This window comes from Zingiber officinale, chromosome 4A (genome assembly GCF_018446385.1).
Source record: "Zingiber officinale cultivar Zhangliang chromosome 4A, Zo_v1.1, whole genome shotgun sequence".
Classification (NCBI taxonomy): Eukaryota; Viridiplantae; Streptophyta; class Magnoliopsida; order Zingiberales; family Zingiberaceae; genus Zingiber; species Zingiber officinale.
Window position 1 is genome coordinate 35,634,751 of NC_055992.1, and position 18,976 is coordinate 35,653,726.

Here is an 18,976-nt window from a genome sequence, read left to right on the forward strand (position 1 = left end):
AAGAAAAGTACAAATAGTAGCTGCCAATTATTAGGTCAAAGTCTAGTCAACTGGTTTAATAGAAAGTATACTATGTTACATTATCTACTATTGAAGCTAACTATATAGCTATGGGAGAATATGCAGCTCAACTATTATGGATGATACATACACTTAAGGACTTTCAACTAAATTATACCAATACAAAATTCCTAATTGATAATGTTCTATTAGCTTAACAAAAAAGATTCAATACAATATTTTATAACTAAGCATATTGAAGTAAACACCACTTTATAAGGGATCATGTTACTAGGGGTGATATTATACTAAACTATGTTGAATCCAAGTCTAACCTACTAGACATTTTCACTAAACCCTTACCTAAATATGAGATTAGCACATTTAGAAGATAATTAAGAATGTGCTCAGTAGAATAGGTCTTAACTACTCACTTTAAAAATTTAATGTCTTTCAAAGTTCATGTTTTCTTATTTCAAGGTTGAAAACTAAATTTCTTATCATTTAATAAAAATTCCCATTTTTTATGGTTTTCAAAAATTGGATTAAGCCTAGGTTTTCCCCTAGAGTGATCCTATAGTTTTAGGCAGGCATCATCTCATAATGACACTAAGAATAACTTACTTGTGTATTAAAAATAACTTAGAATAGTGTGAGATGCTTTGGGTATTGCTTAAATTTTCATATGCTTATATCAGTGCATCAACATAAAATCTGGGTGAAAAATACCAATGAACATTGATCAAGTTTAGTAATCATTCTAAGTCCATAACTTGCTGGATATTTTACTTAACTTGACTAACCAAGTGAAAACTACTATTTTCTGGTAGTTAACTAGTAGCTAAAGGTTATATATTTATTTTAAGAAAAATATATGATTATTTTAAATATTTTTTAAAAAATTCCTTTTATGTTGCATGCTTGGACCATAAGGGAATTATTCATTATTTGCTTAGAAATCTTGCCTGGTTATTCTCTAGCTTAGAAAACTTAATATCTTTAGTAAATTGCAAAACTCTCTTAAGATTTTTTTTTCTCATAACAATGTTATTTTTTCAAAATTTTAAGAAATGAATATAGCTTTTATAAAACTAAGTATTTTAAATCTTGCATATATTAAATGTTTTAAAAAGTTACCATATGATCTAAAATTCAAATTTTTTTATGCAAACACATGCTTTCTTCCCATGTTTTTTTATATATGTCAAAGGGGGAGAGATGGATAAAAATTAAGTACTTTTAACCTTAATTTCAAGGGAGAGAGTTATTATTAAGGGGTAACATTTTTGAACTAGGTTATTGTTAAGTATTTTCTTAATACTCATTTAAATGTTCAAATGATATATGTTACTTAACTTTGAACTAGGTTACCATAAATCAAAATAGAAGAGATTATTAGTGCAGGGAGCACCAAATGATTGAACCTAGGTTTTGATATTGGTAAAAGGTTTAAAGTTAAACTTATTTGTGATTTAACAAGCTTATCTTACTGTGAAGGCTAGTCCTAGTTCAGGATAGGCAAAGAAGTCATAGTCAACGGATTGGCCATGAAGTCCTAATCAAAGGATTGGGCATGAAGTCCTAGTCCAGTGGACTGGGTAGAAGATTTAGTCAATTGAGGACATCAGGAGGAAGTCTTTGGGTCACCGACACCAGGAGAAAATCTAGGCTGGTCGAGGATCAGACGTATAGTGGAAGTCCCTAAAGTTAAGATCAGATGGTAAGAAAAAGTCCAAACAAGTGTTTGGCAAAAGGTAATATCTCTTGAGAGGCGTAGGTGAGGATGTGTTCCTCATTGAGGGAATAGTAGGCGTCAGTCTGACCTAGGATTTCAAGGAAGCCTAAAAGTCATGATCAGATAGTCTGAGACTGTCAATTTGTATTTATATAATTATATGTATTTTTGTGTTAACTCTATTTTATAGAATTAATTATGCCTAGAAGTGTTAATCCAGGAGCCTGGATGGATCCAAGCATCTCAAGCCTATATAGGGGCCTCTATCACCTTAATGAGTGGGGCATGGTGAGGTGGCTGCTTTTAGTTGGTCGACAGACATTAGATCCAAGCACCTCAAAGAGATTGAGGTTCCTGGGATGGGATAGAGGTGACTATGAGGAGCTCCACTTAGCACTCACCATGACAGCGATCCAAACACCTCAAGGGGATTGAGGCTTTGGAGAAGTATAAGGCAAGACAAGCTCAGAGTCGATCAACTTTGGTCTAGGTGCCTCAATGGCATAGAGGTGCCTGGATTCTCCTTTATAAGGAGAGTTTAAATGGAGCTCATAATGACAATTCTAATCAAGTTTAAAAGCTCAAACACTTGTCGCGTTACTCCAACTTCGACTACGATAGTGTGACGCTGCTCCAACAACTGCACTCTACAAGGAAACTTTCTTTTTGTCGGTACATTTAGTTTAAAAGCAAATTCTGTATATTCATATTTTGTACATTTTCTAATTAATACTGAATTATCCAACGAAAGCAGTCGACGATCACAGACCTTAGAGTAGAAGTCATCACATGCTCCAAACCAAATAAAACCAATAGTGTCGAAATTGTTTCTTTATTATTTTGCTACATTTATTACTTTGAGTTTTTTATGAAAAAGTAAAAAAGCCATGAATACTATTCACACCCTCCTTTAGCGTTGTTTCTCGATCCTACAAAGATATATAGAGATAGGTGAAGATAATTGCTTGATCTTTCACAGTCTACATACATAAATAAAGTGCTGAAATGGTGAAAGAATCCAAGAAAAGTTTTCTTCCCATGAGACATGGGATTCTCCTTTTGAAGTCTATATGCTCGAGCACACAATACAAGAGGATTCACATGAATTAGATTTCATATGCATCGACTATAGGATCAATCAAGTATACTATGTTATATACTAGGCTTGATGTATCATACACTTTAAATGTCATAATCTGATATCAATCGGATCAAGGCATGGATCATTAGATGGTAGTTAAGGCAATCCTTAAGTACTTGAAAAGAACTAAGAATGTGTTCTTGATATATGGAGATGGTGTTATGGTAATACGCGTGTATACTGATGTCAGCTTCCAAACAAATAAGGATGAATATAAGTCATAGTATGGATATGTATTCACCTTAAATGAAGATGCAATAAGTTGAAAAAGTTTCGAGCAAGAAATCATTACTAATTCTACCACAGAGGTAAAAAAATTGTAGCTTCTAAAGCAGCAAAGGAAGTTGTTCAGATTATGCAGTTCTTAACTAAACTTGGTATGATTCTGAACATTGTTGAAGCATTACCAGTTTACTATGATAACAATGGAACCATTCCTCTAGCCAAGAAACCTATGTCTCATCAATGATCTAAGCATATGCTTGATTGCTATTACTTGACCAGGAAGATCATAAGAAGGAATTGAGAAAATCCCACCAAAAGAAATTTAGCAGATCCTTTGACAAAACCTTTATCTCAAAGTTAGTTTGAGAGTCATGTAGAGGCCTATGGTATTGGATACCAAGGCGATTGACATTAGGTTAAGTGGGAGTATATTATATTGAAATGTGTCCTAAGATAATCACCTTAGATATTGTATTATTTATTGGATAAAAAAATTTACTATTTGAGTGTACATTCTCAATGTATATGATATTGATCTTAAACTCAATTAATGAAGTCCATAATACAATGTATAACATGAGAGAAATTATGGTTTAATCACAATTAGTGCATATCTCTCCATAAGTAATTATGTACGTATTGAAATAATACCTAGTCAATGAATTAATAAGATTGGAGATCATCAAATCTGTAAGACTAGCATATGCTATGCTCCTTGATTTATCCAAGTAGTTAGTCCTCACTGATTGAAAATATTTGGATGTTGAAAGTTAACATATTCATTAGATATGACCTGCTACGAGTTTTCATGTGGTTCTATACATGTCTATGAAGATCTTAGCTCGAGTGCAAGTTTCCTTCGACTTGAGGCATTCAAGTCATCTTGGTTATGGAGACTTATACTTTGACATCTTAAACAAACATCTCCTCGGAGATATGGACCTGGGATGATTCGGTATAAGTTGATAGGCCCAAAGGTATTAGAATAGCCCACAAAGCATTAATCATTCCTTTTATAAGGAGACGTCTACCCTATAACCTCTTGTCAGAATTATTACTCGTAAGTCTTTGGCTAAATAATTACATGTCAAGAGGATAGTTTTCTTAGACGTGTTTGAGCAATTTGAATCTGCAAGACAAGGATCTATTACTTGGACTAGATATGACGTAGTCAGCATAGTTGGGACTAACACATAGACCATGTCCTGATCCAAGCGGGTATAAGGTGAGTGAAAGGAATAGATGCACGAACAATTGTAACTACTGAAGGGTTCAGAATTATTCTGAGATCAACTATGATTTTTTGATTAATTAAGGATCATGAGTACTACTATGTGTCACTCTTGATTGATTCATAATTAATGGTTAATTATGAACGTCCAACATAAACCAGGAATCTATAAAGTCACACATACTATGAGTTTATTCGAAAGACATAAATGAGTTTGAGAATTGAATTCTCAGATTAAAAGAGATTGAGTTTTTTGGACCATATGAAGGGCTAATATGAAAAGAGTTTGGCACAATGAAAGTGCAGATAGAATATGTTTTTTGAAGATAAATTGGGCCCTCTTTGGTTTAATTATAAACTAAATTGGTTTGGTTTTAATTAAAGATGGTTTAATTAATGAACCAAGGTGGTTTGATTTAAAACAAAAGTGTTTTGTTGTTGAACCAAGATGTTTTAGTTTTGAACCAAACTTAAGGCTAATGATTTGAACTTTAGGTTTATAGATATGGGTTTAGATTCACTAATCAAACCCGTTAAGAGATCTATATTTGGATTCGAGTAGAAGAGAAAAAGTGACTAATTGGATAAAACCAAAATGTTAGGTTTTAATTTTCTCTTCTCTCCCTCTCCTCTTCCTGTTGCCGACCAAAGAAGAGCCCACCACTGTTGTCGAGAAGATTGATACCACCAAGGGTGGTCGTCATCAGAGAATCTTCCATCGGAAGGTTGTTGATCCTCCTCGTGCCATTGGAATAGCAAAGGTTGCTATTCCAGGCAAGACTGCTATCGTGAATTGTTCCAGCACTAGTTGCTACCTCCTCCTCTTTGCGTCGCCCACCAACAGTTGCTATTCTGACTAGCCAAGGAGTTGTCCCAAACATAAATTTCTTCCCTCGGCAGAATAGGATTACTATTGTTGCCCGAAGGGGCTTTTTTGGCCAGTAATGATTATTGTGTCACTGACAAAGGTTGTTCCAACCAGCCTAGGAACTATTCCGATTATAAAAGGGTGTCCTGGGTGATCATCATTTAGCCCTCTTCTGGCTAACCATAGTCTTTGTTCTAGCTAGCAATGGTTGATGTCAGAAACCTGCAGTTGTTGATCCTGCTGTACTCTTTTGGGTAGCAAGGGTCTAATCTCCAGATAATAGTCATATGGATGTTGTCCATCTCAATTAGTACAGCCGGTTTGCCTTGTGTTGCCTAGTGCCGAGTGGAGCAATGATCGCTCTCTCGGAGCACTCTATCTCCCCCTTCAACTAATACCAAAATGGAGATATAACACGTGTCTTAGCGAAGTCATCTTGAAGATAGCTTGGCATGGATACGAGTAGAGACAAGTATCGTTATGCTTGCTCATTAATTCCAATATAGGCTAGCCTTGTGAGGCTAGCAAACACTCTCTACAATGTTCGATTACAAACTAGCAAGTATATCTTCTAACAAAGTAATTTTGATCTATGGTTATATCTTGCATATGTGTGTATTATGTATGTGTATGATGTGTGTGTTTTAATAATTTAGGAAATTATTATGCTTCCGTTGCTTGTTTTTGAAATAAAATTTTAAAATATGCATCCAGAAACCCAACAATGTGGTGTTTGTATCATTTGTTATGTTATGTTGTTTGATTTTATAATGTGAATGTGTTGTAAAAATAATTATTTCTGATGGTGTGTTGATTGATACTTTATATGTAAATAGGAAAAATACAAAAAAGGGAGATGCTATTGAAATTTTTATGCAATTTGGTGACAAAAATTTAAATTCCATTACAATTTTGTGATGAAAATTTAAATTCCATCTCTAAAGTTTCTTTTAGGGATTTAGCAACAAAAATTAACTTATGTTATTAATTAGTGATAGAATATTATTTCCATCACTACATCTAGGATGGAATAGAAATGTTCCATTAAGGACTTTAGCGACGATAAGTTAAATTAGTGACGAAATTTAACTTTCCGTTGCTAAAATTAGATATGGAATTAAAATACTGTCGCTAAAATTAATGATGGAAGGTTAATATCCGTCTTTAATTTTAGCCACTGAATTAAAATTATATCGCTAAAATTAGCGATGGAAAGTTAAGTTCTATCGCTAATTTACAACAGAATTAATATTTGTCGCTAAAAGACGTCAGCAGCCCATTTTTAGTGACAAAAATAATCGATCGATAATCAGTTGCTATGCCCAATTTGTGATCGATTAGCGACGGATATTTCAGTCACTAATAGGGTTTTTTTGTAGTGCGTATGAGAGAGTTTACCTTCACCGCCCCTTTTATATCTGTAAGTGTTGTCATCCACATGGTATGTCACGTCAATTTGAAACTTAATTAGTTGATGGAGTTGTGTTGGGTGTTCGTAGTAAGGTGTCGACATTGTATGTTTGACATACGGTGTCGACACCTTACCTCTAATACCATCCAGACGGTTTCTATGTGTCTCATATGTCATTTGTCTTGTCAATGGTGGTTTCTGGCAACTTTTAATTGGTGGTAAATCTAGTCGATTCTGCTTTTGCTAGGAAACTATTGTTGCTATTGTCCATTGTTGCAAGATTTTGCTTTTTCAATTCTACTCTTGTCAAAGAACTGTTGTCGTCGAGGAACTCCATAAATCCTTCAATAAATTATAGAACGAATCCAAGCATGAACACTCGCTTTCCTTAAGAAACTATTTACTCCCACCATGATGATGCACTCGATTAAGTAAATGTTCCTCGATGACAATGGATTCCTTAATAATGTTGTTTCCAAAGTGCACACTTGAAAATAACCCCAAATACCTTGAAATTATTCAAACTTGATGATAGAATATTTGTATATTGTTACTGCAATATAAGAAAATACAAACAACACTTTAAAAGCAAGTAATTTTGAGAAGAAAGGTTTTTGTTAAAAGTGTTGGGACCTTGATGCCAGGCTAGAAGGGGGGGGGGGGGGGGGGGGAAATGATCGATCACCCATGACGTACACTTCCTATAACTTGTTAGTGCACACTGGAATATAAAAACAAAACTAACAAGTAGAAAGCTAAACCCTAGAAGACAATAAACAAGAAAACAAATTGACACGTTGCATTTAACGTGATTCGGAGATTAGGGCTCCTACTCTACGGTTGTTCGTAAGGTGTACGATCCCAATCTGTCGATGGCTAACTCCCCGAAAACCCCTGGCTAGTTCAAGTAGCTCCTTATGGGTGGAGAAACCTCGCCGCAACCTCGTACAAGCACACTTAATCACACGAGAGCTTGGAAGACTAGTAATAGAATTTAACCACCTCTATTTCGTCAACCATAATCGGCCACCATGAGCTCTATTAAATAGATCTCAAGAAAAAGTACAATTATGTTTCTCGGCACTAGTCGACTGGTAAAGTCATTAGTTGATTGGCCTCTATGAAAAAAAATCGATCGCTATACCCCAACGACTCGATACTAGTCGACTGCCATACTTACTAGTTGACTGGTTTTCATGGGCTAAGCGAGCAGAAGCATTCTGTTCACTACCAATCGACTGCTAATTTTAGCAATTGACTGCACCAGTTGACTGGTAACTTTAGCAGTCAACTACACTAGTAAATGTAACTTTAGCAATCAACTGGTAACTTACAACCATAAATTTTATATCCTTCTGAGTTGCTGGTTCTCAACCACCAATCGACTGAGACATATACCAGTAAATTGGTAAAGTCTAACTTAAGGTTTTACTCTCGAGTACAATCACTCATGCACTCATCCTTACGCACACAACTCTTGATCTTACCTTCAAGCCTCCTCCATCAGCCTTGCATCCCTCATATGTCTTCCTATCCTTCACACCTTGCCTTCAGGAGCTTTCATCAGCCTTATCCTCATTGTCGGGTCTTCCCATGACCTTGCCTTCTAGTCTCCTCCATTAGCCTTGCGTGCCTTTGTTGCTTCCCCATCCTTCACACCTTGCCTTCAAGAGCTTCCTTCGGCCTCAGCCTTTATCCTTACTAAGCTATACTTGGACTTACACTAATAATGTAACGCCCGCCTTCCCTGCTAACCCTAAGGGACGGGGCTACGATACTCTACGTACATATTACAGCGGAAGACTTAAAATCATTTTTCTTGGTTTAATAAAATCCGAACTACACTAATATGGTTTCCATAACATGATAACAAGATAAATAAAAGCATAACATCAAGTCAACCATATGGTACTACAATTTACTAAACCAAAGTGAAATTCTTAAAAGTTCTTAAAGCAGGTTCTTATTTGGTTGCCTAGCCACCGCCACACACATCTCATTGCCTCTCCTGCTGCTCCTTTAGCTCATCCAGCTTTTTCCTTTATCTGTGGTACAAGGAAAGTAAGCTATGAGCACTCATGGCTCAGTAAGTTCCTTTCCTACTCACTAAAACTGAAAATCATCACATGATCAAAGAATATCTTAACATAACATAATCTCAACTAGTCATGGCATAACATATCATACTCTTTAAGCATATCATGCAACATAACAACATCATGACTAGTCATGGCATATCATCTCTTAAAGCATAGCATGGAACATAACATAATCATATCTAATCATGGCATATCCTAGTATCATTTTAAGGTAGCATAGCATACCAAGTTCTTAAAGCATAGCATGAAACATAACATAATCATATCTAATCATGGCATGTCATATTATCATCATAAGATCACATAACATATCAAGCTCTTAAAGCATAGCATGAAACATAACATATTCATATTCAATCATGGCATATCATAAATCATAGCATCATCACAACATGATCATAAATTATATGCAATATGATTTTGAAAACATGTATCCGAAAAACATGTGTATGTTTCATGATCTTTAAAACCATTTCTTCTTACATATATACTTGAACATATTATCAACTTAAAGGGGATCCCGGCTATGTACCACTTACATATTGCGCGCAACCTATGTAGGTCCAAGGTAGCAAGTCATGAACCCTACAAGGCAAACATACTAGGCCCGAGTCTTACTCCATCGACCTAGGGGCACTTAGGAGCCCATCCCTAACGAGGCCCGAGTCTTATTCCATCGACCCCGGGGTGCTTATGGAGCCCACCCTTGGTACAAGCCACATAAAGTAAAGTACATGTCATACTTATACATATCACACATCATAAAAGCATGCATCACTTAGGCACACATCATATCATAAAAGTATGCATCATTTAGGCATACATCATATCATAAAAGTATGCATCACTTAGGCATACATCATATCATAAAAGTATGCATCACTTAGGCATACATCATGTCATAAAAGTATGCATTACTTAGGCATACATCATATCATAAAGGTATGCATCACTTAGGCATACATCATGTCATAAAAGTATGCATCACTTAGGCATACATCATGTCATAAAAGCATGCATATTTTCACCACATAGCATATCATAAAAGCATGCATATTTTAAGCACATAGCATATCATCAAAGCATGCATATTTCTATCCACATAGCATATCATAAAAGCATGCATATTTCTAAGCACATATCATATCATGGAAAGCATAAATCATAAGCATACATGTTTAAGCATAAGGGTGTATCATGTGATTATACTATCATAAGAAACATGGTAACATAGTTAACTTGGGTTCTAAGCTTCCTAATCTCTTGGGTTCTTATCATGGCCGAACCCCCTTAGATCTCAATTTAGGTAAAAACAACCTCCAAGCATGTGGAACCTAAATTATCATTACATAAATTTCATAGGAAGCATTATAAGTATGATTTACTTGGTTTCTAAGTTCTCCAAGTCCCTAAACTTCATGTGGCCGAACCCTATCAGGTGTGAAACAAGGTCCCAAATGTCATGAAAGCATGGAAACCTTAAACCATATTTATAGCATTTTTCCCAAGTAACATAGTAAGCATATTGAGCTAGTTCCTAAGTCCTTCAAGCCCTTAACATATGTCATGGTCAAACTTTTAACAAGTGTTCATTAGGGCTAAAAACAAACATACAAGCATGTGAACTTGAACTAACATCATGTATAAATTCATAACAAGACATTATACAATATGTATGGCCGAAACTTACCCTAGCCTCAATTAGGTCATTAAACAACATATAGCATAGGAACTTTGTCTTTCTACTTATCATATTTCATGTAGAGTGACATAAGAATATTTAATTTTTGTTCTAGGGTTTCTAGGGCATCTATCCCTTCATGGCCGAAACATACAATGGTCCATTTAGGTCATGGAAAAATTGTACAAGCATGTGACACAATCAACACATTATCATATTTCCATAAGAAGCATTTTTAACACCTTTGGTTTCATTTCTAAGGCCTCTAGGTCTTTTAAACCCTACTTGGCCGAAACTCAACAGTATATAAACTTTCTTCAAATAGCCTAAAAGCATAAGAAATCATACAAGTTTCATAGCATGTATAAAGACAAGCATAATAAACATACATGTGAATTGTGTCTTAGGCTTCCTAGGTTTCTTTCCCTTTTCCTTTTATTTTTCCTCATGGCCGAAACCTACCAATCTCTAAACTAGGTTTTAAGTGGCCTAAAGCATGGAAAACCTAAGTAAGTTTCATGGAAAAAATTACTAAGAACATCATATACAAAGTTGGTTCATAAACAAGCTAGGACCCTTGTGATCTTACATGTCATATATCATGTAACTAATTTTCTATACTCCAATTAAACATGAGAGCATTAAATAACTTTCATATCATAATATCACAGAGGTCTTGAGCATATTAGAATTTTGTTTAAGCTTTTCTAAACTATCCATCTTATCATGGCCGAAAATCTAAAATAAGAGTTCATGAATTTCTAGCAATGTTCAACATGCAATTCTTTAAGAGAACTCTATATTCTATCATACAAACATGGTTACTTAAATTTAAAGGTCTTCCTAACCCTAAGCCCTTTTCTTGGCCGAAACATATAAGTGGATTTCTTTTGGTTCCAAGTAACTTTTAAGCAAGAAAACCAATAAAAGATCCTTAGTAGTTCATGGAGGGAAATCTTGTACTAGTTTGGTTACACAATATTTTCCCTAACATCCTTAAAATATTTTTGGCCTAAATTCTAGGGTTAGGTACTCCTCTGATCAAGCATCATTTAGGTATAAAAACATGAAGAAAATCCTTCCTACATAGCATAGAAAAATATCATGAAATAAGGACTTGTTTAAACCTTCCTAGATTTGAAAACCCTTTCTTTGGCCGAATTTTTCTTAAATTCTTTCCTAGGTTTTATAATCCTTATAAAATCCAAAAATCACATAAAAAGCCTTGTACCATAGGTGAGGGGAAGCTTACATCCTTTTCGCTTGTGGATCTAAGGTATGGTGATGGAAGAAGTAGCCTCTTCTTCTAGTTCCTTTCCCTTGATTCCCTTGCTTAGTCCTCCTTGTATCTTAGGCTTTCTAGGAGAAAACCTTGGCTTTGGGGCCGAAGGTGGAGGAGAGGGTGTTGGTTTCAGTGAGGGAGAGGGAGGATGAGAGAAAATGAGAGAAAAATAAACTTCTCTTTTCTTGCTCCCTTTTATGTTAAGGGGGAAGAGGTAGCAAAATTGATTTTTGCTTTCCTTCTCCCTTAACCCATTTTCTATTTTTCTTTCATTTATTTTATTTTCTAATTTATTCTCACCATTCATGATGAAATAAGGGGGAATGAATCCCCTTAATTCCTCTTTAAATTTTCGGCAAAAGCAAAGAGGAAGAGGGAGAGAAAGGGAGGAAGGCAAGTTGTCTTTCTCTTGCTCCTTTCTTGTTTTCTTTTGGCTAGCTTTTACTCTTACCTTTATCATGAGTTTCCCTCCTTTGCTATCAACATCTTCTCTCTATCCCAATTGGTTTCTACTAATTAATTCTATGAAATATAATATAAGAGGTTCAAGGTTCAATCCTTGACTTCCTCTTCTTTTTATTTCATTTTATTTATTTTTGCTTCAACTCACTTCTTATTATTTTTCTAAGGCAAAATCCCATATTCATATGTTTATCTTAAAAGCTTAGTGGGTGTTACAGTACCCCGTATCTCATAAAAAGTTCATCCTCGAACTTTAAAATAGTTACATCAGGTGGCACTGAACTTTTGGCTGAGTGCATCTGCCACTTTGTTCGCCTTCCCTGGGTGATAAAGAATCTCGCAGTCGTAATCTTTAACTAACTCGAGCCATCGGCATTGCCTCATATTTAGGTCTTTTTGCGTGAAGAAATATTTCAGACTCTGATGGTCGGTATAAATCTTACACTGAGCTCCATATAAATAATGTCTCCATATTTTGAGAGCGAAGACCACGGCTGCTAGTTCTAAGTCGTGAATGGGATAATTCTTCTCATGTTCTTTAAGTTGTCTTGAAGCGTAGGCAATAACTTTGCCATCTTGCATGAGTACAGCTCCAAGTCCTGTGATGGAAGCATCGCTGTACATATCGAAGCCTTTGTTGGTTTCCGGAAGAGTAAGAATCGGAGCACTGGTCAGTCTCCTTTTTAATTCTGCGAAACTCTCCTCGCAAGCTTCTGTCCATTCATACTTTGTATTTTTCTTGGTGAGGGTTGTCATAGGAGCTGCGATTTTGGAGAAATTCTCTACGAATTTCCTATAATAGCCTGCTAGTCCGAGAAAACTCCTGACTTCGCTAGCATTCCTTGGTCGGTTCCAGTTATTTACAGCTTCGATTTTACTTGGATCCACCATAACTCCATCCTTGGAGATGACATGTCCTAGGAATATTACCCGGTCAAGCCAAAACTCGCATTTGGAGAATTTTGCATATAGTTGTTTCTCTTAGAGGATCTGTAGTATAGTATTCAGGTGTTCAGCATGTTCTTCTGGGGTTCTCAAGTAGATAAGTATATCATCAATGAAGACGATTACAAATTTATCAAGATATGCTGTAAATACTCGATTCATCAGGTCCATAAATACTGCAGGAGCGTTGGTTACTCCGAAAGGCATAACTATGAACTCATAGTGTCCATATCGGGTTCGAAATGCTGTTTTTGGTATATCATCTGGTTTCACCTTCACTTGATGATAATCGGATCGTAGGCCTATCTTTGAGAAAACGGTCGCACCCTTCAGCTGGTTGAACAGGTCATCGATCCGTGGGAGTGGGTACCGGTTCTTGATCGTCACATTATTCAGCGCTCGGTAGTCTATACACATTCGCATAGACCCATCCTTCTTCTTTACGAACAGCACTGGAGCTCCCCATGGAGAGTGACTAGGACGAATAAATCCCTTGTCAAGCAATTCGGATAACTGTTCCTGAAGCTCCTTTAATTCAGCCGGAGCCATACGATAAGGTGCTTTTGAAATCGGCTGAGTACCAGGAATCAATTCGATTCCGAATTCTATCTCTCTGTCAAGGGCCAACCCTGGTAGTTCATCAAGAAATACTCTTGGATAGTTGCATACTATTCAGAATAGAACTGGTCGCAACTTATCTGGTTGAAGGCACCTCCATCACCCTTTGAGGCGCCTCCAAGCTTGTCTGAGGCGCCTCCAGATCCGTCTGAGGTGCCTCCAGCCCTGCTGCGTGCGCTGCATCTACCTTGCACCGGAAGTGCCTCAAGCTCCATAAGGGCGCCTTGGGCACTGTTCATCTGAGGCAAAACTTTGTGTTTTAGTACCTGCAAAATATGTTAGTCCCAAAATACCCTGCAGCACAACGTTAGCACATAATAAACATAATAGATGAAATGTTTGACAGCCTTCGGGCTATCCAATTTTGACTTCAAATTTTCGACCGGAAAACCCTAGGTCGAGCCGACGCCTACTGTTCCCTCTTTCGGGGAATGCGTCCTCACCTACTCCACTCAGGAGAGTATACCTGTTACCAGTTCGATCCTCCAGATCGACTGGACTTTTGCTTAGCGCCCGAGTCTTCAGGACTTTCTGCTGGATGTCCGCTCTACGACCCGCCCTATCTTTCCACCCGATCCGCGCCACCGGGATTTTCACCTAGAGTCCTTGACTCTAGGACTTTCCACATAGGGTTACCATCCACTATGACCTAGGGTTACGACCCCCTATAACCTAGGGTTACCACCCCCTAGGGTTTTCCACCTACCTAACCGTAGTTAGGACTTTCCTGAAAAGTGCATTCAAGCACATTAGATAATAATTAAACTTAAGTTTGAATCCCTTTTGCCATTATCAAAACTAGGGTTCGATCATCAGATGCTTCCTGCATCAACAATCTCCCCCTTTTTGATTATGGCAACTGAAATTCAAAGGTAAGAAGAAAGATATAATAAGAAGGTGTTACTAGCATAAGCAAAAGTTTAGCACAAGCATAAGTATGATAAGCACAAATAAAACTCCCCCTTAATAAAAGCTCCCTTTAAATCTTAAAAATTTCAAGCTTTCTTTTCTTTAATTTTCTTTGAATTTCTTTATACTCTCCCCCTTTGCCATATATCAAAACAACTAAGGGAGCATAAGAAAAAATTGATAAATTGCTTAGCTAGTTTTGAGAATGATTTTTTATCTTATTTTTCAAATATTGGGTGTTAAATAAACTCTTAGCTTTTAAAGAGGGAATGAAAAATTTTAAGAAACATAAAAGCTTTTAAATAGAGGATTAAACATACTTTGGAAAACACTTAATTTTCTTGTAATATTCCTAAAGACCAAGCATGAGTAACTGAAATTCCTTAGCCACATGTCTAACCATTAGTTACTAGCTGATTACCTAGAGGGCAACATCTTTTACTTGGCTAGTCAAGTTAAGTTAGTGATCCAGTTATATTTGACTAAGTCTGGATAACTTAACTTGATTATTGTTATTTTGGTATTTATTGTCCAGACTTATTGTGATGCACAGAAATAAGCATTCTGAAGTCTAGACTGTACCCTATGCATCTCACTCCATTCTAAGTGTTTCAAATACAAATAAGTTATGCCTAGTGTGCTTGTGAGATGCTCTGGCTGAAATCTAGGGGAACATGATTTATAGGGTTAGTTCCCAGGCTAAGTCCAAATTTTGAAAATCTAAGAAATTAGGATTTTTGAAAATATCATTTTTCCTAGAATTTTGAAAAAAATCTTGAAAATCATAGTAACAACTAAGAGGTACTCTTAGTTGAAAGAGTATTCTATCCTAAAATATCATAAAAATAGAGGCACTCTTAAGCATAAGGAATTTTGAAAGAGTAAGTACGACTAATCAAATATCTAAGCAAACAAAGTACTAGTGAGATGTCCAGGTCCAATATATATTGCAAGAAAAAGATAGAATCAGGTAGAAGGATCGTCAGCTGGAGGATCGTCAGCTAGTGGTGGGGGCTGCTCGTGTATATGCCACGCTCGTCAAATCTCCTCTCGGAGAGAAGTGACCTCAGTCTGTAGTGTCCGGAAGCCGTCGACGACTAGCTGATGTGTCAGCGCGGACGTCTGCTCAAGACGAGCGAGTCTATCCTCAATGGATGAGGAAGTGGAAGGTTATGCTGATGTCAAAGGCTGAGATGGATCGAGGGGCTCTCCAAATAACTGATCATGAGAGAACTCAAATAACTCCTCTCGTCCCTCAGGTGGCTGAAAGAACTCATCTGGGGCTAGGCCACCTCCCTCGGCTGGAGCAACTAGCTCATCCTCACCTGGATCGGCTGGCGGAGGCCTGCGCCCCATGGTAGGACCCCCTGAGCAGTGATATCTATATGCACTAATCTAAGATGACGTAACCCAAACTCATCATAATGTGTAAGGGGAATAATCATCCCCCGAGTCACATCTATACCCTCTATCGTCGAGAAGATGGAAGTCAGCACATGGCAGTAGAGCATGTGGACTACTCGGGATGTGACAAGACTAGCTGAATGAACAATGTCAGAAAACATATGCAATGCAATGTCTATATCTAGATGATGACATAATGCATATAAAAAGAAAGAATGAGATGGATGCATCTTCGAGACGTCTCGAGATGTGATGGGTAGAATGCATGCAGTCAGGACTTTATACATGACGTAGTCCTGCATCCTAAGAGACATCGACCTGAAGTTAGAGACTCCAAGTCGCCCCCAAAAAAAAAAAAAAAAAAAAAAAACTCATAGAGTGTATCTAGAGTAATGCGGGAGTAGAGCTTGCCAAATGGCAGATCCCTACCAGGGTAGCATAGGAAAGGGCAAGCTGACTGTCTAAGCTCTAAACTGGTACGTAATAAAGAAGGAGTAAACTGGATGCCCTTTCCACCAACTCTGGTGGAATAGACCAAATCATCAACCCTCTCAAGGTTGTTGAAAAACTGGGCACATAAGTCTCGATTTACTGCATGACTGCAATAAACCAGTTTATCTAGCTGATAGTGTGCAATCATCTGAATGACAGACTGATAATAACTCATGAAACAAGGTCTACTTAGGTACATCTAATGACAGAGTATGAATACTGAGAGAAACTAAGCCTATGCTGCTCAATGGGGAATCTAGCATCGGTAGACGAGGCAATGCCCGATGTGGACGCAATATTGCGTCGTTTCCTAATTTTACCCATATAAGCATAAAAATAGTAAAAAAAAAAAAAAGCACAACAAATACATATAAAATGATGAAAACTGGATTCGGGTATACCTAGGAGGCATTCTAAGGTTTTAATGGAGGTAGAAGGAGGAAATCCGGGGTTGAAGGGGCCTTGGATCGTCGTTGTTCGGAGAGAAAATGAATTGCAGCGAACTCTCTGTTCTCTGCATATGTCGGCATTGAGGGTGCCTACTGTTAGCACAATAAAATACAAATAATATAAGTATTTGACAGTCTTTAGACTGTCCGATTCTAACTTCGGATTTCCCGAAAACCCTAGGTCGAACTAACACTTACTGTTCCCTCATCGGGGAACGCGTCCTCACCTACTCCTCTCAGAAGAGTTTACTTGTTGACAGATTGATCCTTCAGGCCAACTGAATTTTTGCTGAGCGTCCGAAGCTTCTAGTCTTCATGCTGGATGTCTGCTCCACGACTCGTCTAGACTTTCACCCAGTTCGCGACACCAGGATTTCAACCTAGAGTCCCCGACTCTAGGATTTTGCCCTAAGCGCTCGACCCACCAAGACTTTTCACCTAGGGTTACCACCCCTAGGGTTTTTCACCTACTAAACCGCAGCTAGGATTTTTGCCTAAAAACACTTAGGACTTTCCTACAATCTCATTCAAACTCGTTAGACCACAAATAACCTTAACTTTGAACCCTTTGTCATTATCAAAACTCGGGTTCGATCATCTGATGTTTCCCGCATCAACAATCTCTCCCTTTTTTATTATGGCAACAAAATTCAAAGTTAAGTAAAACATAAATGCGCACAAGTTAAAAAGATACAATATCAAGTGCAATAAAAAGATGCAATATCAAGTGCAATTTAAAAAGATGTTGATGCAATATTTAGAACAACTTTTTATAGCTCCCCCTTAATCACTTGAAGTTTTACTTTTCATTAATTACTTAACTTTCACTTTTCTCTCCCCCTTTGCCATATATCAAAAAATAGTTGAAATAAACCAAATAAAAATTTGAGAAAACTTATTTTGAGAAAACTCATAGTTAAAAATTTTAATTTTTGATTTAGTTTTAAATAAATGTAGCTTAAGTACTCAGCTTAAAAGGATTGTGATAAAAGGTTAGGCTTTAAATAAATTTAGATTTAGTACTTAGCCTTTTTCAAAAAAAACTTCGTTAAAATTTAAGCTTTTGAAAATACTTAGGTTTAGAACGATTTGATAAACACTTAGCTTTAAGATAATTTCATTTAAACACTTAGCTAAAAAATAATTTTACTTAAACACTTAGCTTAAAAATAATTTTATTTAAATACTTAGCTTAAAAAAAATTTTCTTAACCACTTAGCTTAAAAATATTTTTTTCTTAACCACTTAGCTTAAAAATAATTTTGCTTAACCACTTAGCTTAAAAATAATTTTGTTTAAATACTTAGCAAAAAAAACTTTCTTTTTCAAAAATACTTTTAATCTTTCAAAGATATTTAACTTGGCTTCTTTCACTCCCCCTTGATTAATACAAAAAAACTTTGTATTAGTGCTAAAAAAATTCAACATAAACAAAAAAATTCAACATAAACACCTTTCTTAACTAAATGTTTAACCTTTAGCTACTAGCTGTTTACCATTAGGTAATAGCTTTCCCTTGGTAAAAGAAAAGAAAAGTTTAGTGTAACTCAAATGATAATTTCTAATGTTATAGACGCAGTCCCCTACAACGGCGCCAAAAACTTGTTACGTCTCCGCAAGTGTACGGATACGTCGTCAGTAATATAAAAAGATATCGTATCCACAGGGACTAGTTATAATCACTAAAGATGTCTCAAGATGAATTATCTAAACAATCGAACAAGAATTACATGAACTAAAACAAAACTAGAAAATAGAAATAGAAAGGTAATGCAAGAAACTAGGTCTTATGGAAGTTCTAGGAGATTTGGTTTCTTTGTGATACTTATCAATGTAACATGGTCTACCAATCCTATCCTCAATTGTCATGCATTTGAAAGAAGTTGTTGGTTATCTTCTGTAGAAAACATCAGCTAGGGACATTAATCTACACCTCAAGAAACTAAAAAGAAATGATCCCTATGAAGTCCGTTAATGGGGCAGCCCTGTCACGACGCCCCTCGGTCATACAACATAGAAACTCA